The sequence below is a fragment of the Leptonotus elevatus genome, chromosome 5 (genome assembly GCF_054856555.1).
Source record: "Leptonotus elevatus isolate MCC_2025b chromosome 5, RoL_Lele_1.0, whole genome shotgun sequence".
NCBI classification, from domain to species: domain Eukaryota; kingdom Metazoa; phylum Chordata; class Actinopteri; order Syngnathiformes; family Syngnathidae; genus Leptonotus; species Leptonotus elevatus.
Genome location: NC_141243.1, coordinates 18,977,919 through 18,982,403, shown reverse-complemented (window position 1 = coordinate 18,982,403; position 4,485 = coordinate 18,977,919). Strand labels below are relative to the sequence as shown.

At 41.4% G+C, this 4,485-nt stretch overlaps 1 long non-coding RNA gene across 1 annotated transcript; it reads left to right on the top strand.

The window, feature by feature from the left end:
• Nucleotides 1–503: 503 nt before the first annotated feature.
• On the top strand, nucleotides 504–4,485 carry LOC147174026 (uncharacterized). Its single transcript, XR_015094910.1, has 3 exons — nucleotides 504–630; nucleotides 695–851; nucleotides 3,902–4,485. It is a non-coding gene; the product is annotated as an uncharacterized LOC147174026 (long non-coding RNA).

Here is a 4,485-nt window from a genome sequence, read left to right as displayed (position 1 = left end):
GGTGGGTACTTGGAACTGCTGTTTGGTGCATAAGCACAAACAACAGTCAGAAATGCAAAGGCGGAGGGAGGCTATCCTCTCGTCCACCGGGGTGAACTCCAACATTCAGCCACAGAGCCGCGGTCTAGTAAGTATGCCCACACCTGCTCTGAACCTCTCACTGTGGGCAATTCTAGAATGGAGTAGAGCCTAGTCTCTCTTGAGAGGACTGGTACCAGAGCCCAAGCCGTATGTTAAGTGACCCACATCCAGGCAAGGGAAATCGAAGTCCAAATGTATCAGTCATCATAGGCAGTTTAAAAGCCATACTTTGTCTGGTCCCTCACCTGTTTGCCATGTGTGACCCTGCCCCAGACAACTTAACTCCTAGGATTATCGGGACACACAAACCACTCTACCACGATAAGGTAGAGAGGGGGTGTGGGGCGGCATATTCCTTTAAAAAGAAAAAATATGAAATTTAAACAGTCTTTGAACTCTGCCCGGATCATTTTCTTTGTGGTATTTTGGCTTTGTGATGCAGCCCGTGAAACTGGATGAGGGAAAATGATCCACGCGGCACAGCCAATAGCAGCACATCCATCCCAAAATTCCACCTTGCCAAAAGAAATAGGGCCCAATAGTCCAAAGGTAAAGGTGAGACTCTTTATAAGTAACATATGGCCTAATCTTCCTTCGTGGCTTGTTCTCACAGACTGAATGCAGCAGCTGTGATGGTGCTGCTGTTGGCTGCTTGTTATGGAGGGTCACTCGGGGTCGGCGTGGTCGGTTGGGACAGCGGTTAGGACTTGACATGAGTCCAGTACCACACAGCTGAACAGACACAGCTGCCAAAATCAGACTGAAGCAACGTGAGTCACTCCCAGCCTGTGTAAAAACGCACCACAATAGCATTGACACTTTACTAATACAATACGTAATCACAGTCTGTCCAGACAGAGCAACAAAGGATCACGTTCTAACGTAACATTTCCACAATATCAGACTTGTATTTTTTGACTACTAGCACCAGATGGTTTTGTACTGCACAAGTGATGTCAAGTATTTGCAATCGTATCCATTAATTTAGCACGCTTGACTCCAAACTGTTTATGCAATGCTCCCAAGCAAGCTTAGCCCATTGCTGGCTGATATTAGCACCAGTTCAAAAGCTCGGTGTGAATATGTTGCTTCCACAGTGAGTCTCAGTGGGCACTGTTGTCAGCAGCTGTGGGCCACACTGACTGACCTGCTTTCAGGAAACAACTCTCAAGGCAAAGGCAAACATATATTTTGACGGATGACTGCATCTGCTTTCAGGGCAGCCTCTTTGGCTCAGAGTGTGAAATAACACTACCTGATGCGAACCCTCATTCTACTAATACTAATACTACAGTACCACAGCTGGAATCTATTCTACCTGGCATTGTTTGCAGTTCTTCTAGTTTCTGAGAGAGAAGACAAACTAACAAACCGTCCGAGCTACAAAGGAAGAAAAACGTTGACAGTACTGTAATTGAAGAAGGGCCAAATCTAAATTATAAAAATATCTAAAAATATAAATAGTAGTGGTGCAAAAAGTCACGGTTTGGATCATATCACGGATTTGAGTCACGGATCAGATTGTTTTTCGGATCATCAAAAAAACAAAAATGTAACTAGTACTTTGTGGGTTTTTTTGTAAAATGCCTTTCCCCATTCATAAAAAAAAAATCAATTCAAAATGTTTAATATAGCTGTTTAGGATTTAAGAACACAACTTTGAGTGCAATATGAGGTAGAAACATTCTTATTTTTACATAGGCCATATGTAAAATAACAAGGTATTAATGGCTATTAAGTGTTCCTATAATCTGAATATCTAAGTTTTACATTTTGAGTTGAATGTTTTTCTTTTTTTAACGGGCAAAAGTGTTTTATAAAATAAAGTAGTAAAAGTTCTATTTATCTTTATTTTTTTTATATAATGAAAAGACCTCAATGCGCAATTTAAGGCACATTCCCTTCCTTTAAACATGGAGAGTGAATTACAAAGTAGCCTTGGTTCAGAATATTGAAGAATTAAAGAATTAAAGTAAGCTAGGTACCAGCTGTCAAACTCACTTACCAGCCAGACACTCATCGGTAATTTTAACAGCTAGCCGCTGCACTTGCGTCGGATACTTCTGCCGTATCATACAATGACGGCATAATTAATTAGCATCCTAACATGAGTTTGGGATAGCATTGTGTTGATGTTGGTCGCAACTACAATGTTAATCAACTATGATCATGAAACGTCTAGAAGGGAAGTCAAGCTAGCCATCACACCACGACGTCTTCCAACTTAAAAATAAAAACTACGGCTATTAGCATTGCCGTCAATGTATTACTGTATTATGTAAACGTTATTTTAAAGTTAGGCTTAGCGTGTTACATCGAATATGTTTGCTTGACATGTCAAAATGGTATGGATCGTACGCGATCCGAACCGTGGGGCCTGATCCGAACCGACCACGGATCAATGATGATCCGTTGCACCACTAATCAATAGTGTAACGCAGTGGCGGCTGCTGGTCTTTCAAATGAGGGGAAGCTCTTTTTTTTATGCCTCAGACAGATCATCCAATCATCAAGCAGTAGGCCGAATGTCTAGGCCAGCCCGGCAATTATCCAACGACCGTCCAGTTTTGCGCAGTGGACCAACCCACTCTACGAAGCGTCGTCTGACTGCGTAAATAAATAAATAAAAGTGCCGTGGAACTGCAGGGATGAATTAGAAGGAATTCGTAACCGTTTTTTTGTGATAAGTAGCTGATTCTGAACAAAATGTGGCGGCATTACAGCACATAAATTGTACATACAGCAGTGCATATTTCCTCACTTCATTTTTTTCAGGGGGAGGGGCATTTAGGGGAAGCTGAGCTTCCTTTGCAGTCTTTGAGCAATCACCACTGCTATGATGTAAAATAAAGCAATGTGATGCGCTCCAATATAGATAATTTACTTTTATTTAAAAAAATAAATGTATGTAATTCATTGTTAAACCTTAAAGTTTTTCTTAATGTCTTCTTTTTGGATAACAATAACCAAATTTCTCAGACTCTCCCGATGTTTTCTAACGATGTGTGCTAATTAATAAAGCGGTCTCCATGCAGTAAAAGCACATGTTCCCCCTGGAGGCTGCAATATGTTTTCCCAAGGTGAACGGGTGAATGAATAGTGTGTCAAGTGCATGCTGGGACTGTTACTGTTACATATGTGAACATGCTACATGATCATATTTTACTTCAATATCTCTCAGCTGGGTTCTCGGGCAGTCAGCAGCACAATGCTTACGATTTACTGCTCTGCAGCTGTTTATCTTTGCAGGACAGGGATTTGCTGTGGATTCATGCATGATATATAATCGTCTATGTTGTTCTCACTAGTCTGGGACGGAATCTAGAAAAGGTCAACATATATTTTTTCCCATTCTTTTTCTTTGGCATGTGTGTGAGATTGTATGTTTACTCTGTGGAACACGTCGTGGCAAGAGGCTTGGTGTGGCGCCTTACGACACGCTCCCACCTTCCATGTGTTTGTTGCCTTTTTGCGTGTCTGCGTATGTGCAGGTTGAGACGGGTATCTAAACACAAGCTGTTTACTTGCAGAAAGCGTTCAGAAGTGTGTGTGTGAGTCAGTTGGGGGAGGCCTGAGGCAAGACAGCGGCACAAAAAAAACAAGAGCTTTGACAAATAGATACAAAACAATGCAAAATTTCTTCAATGATGAATGATTTGTTTTTAATATGAGCCGAACACATATATATATATATAAACGCAATAAGTGATCTCCATTGGCATGAATATTTCTGTTTAGTTGCATTTTTTCATACTTGAGCCGACAATGGGAAAGGAAAAATGTCAGGAATTTCTTCTCTTTTCATGTTCTCACTTGGCAGGCGAGGCTTTTCCACACAGTCCAAGATGTAAAGCAGGGCTGCGGTTTGTTGCCAACTAGTGTGTCTTCTCCACACACAAACAAGAGGCTCGAGGCTCCACATGTGCCAAAAAATGCACATGGACAAGCGGAAGTCTCCTAATAAGCACCCCCCCCCCACACACACACACCCACACACACAGGAAGGACCAGAGCGTGAGAGGAAGCGTCATCCAGTGGAAACCAGGTCCATTTCAGTGAGGTGAAAGGTCAACACTTCAGTGAAGAGCTGATGCTTTTTCTGAAGATGGAAAATTGTGCAAGTGAGTGGAGAGAAACAAAAAAAAAGCGCAATAAAAGGAATGGAACAAAGGGACTAGTGGAGGAAAAAGATATCATGGCCTCAGATGAAAGATGCGTTTATGTCTTGTCACTTCCCGTTATTCACAAATTGAGCCAACATCAGGAGCTCTTTAATGAGTTGTGTAAAGCAACAAAGATGAACAGTCCACACTGAATGTTTGAAGATTAACCAAAACAATTTTGGTATGATTTTTTTTTTTTAATGATCAGATCTGACATAAATTAACGGTAAAATTTCTACCT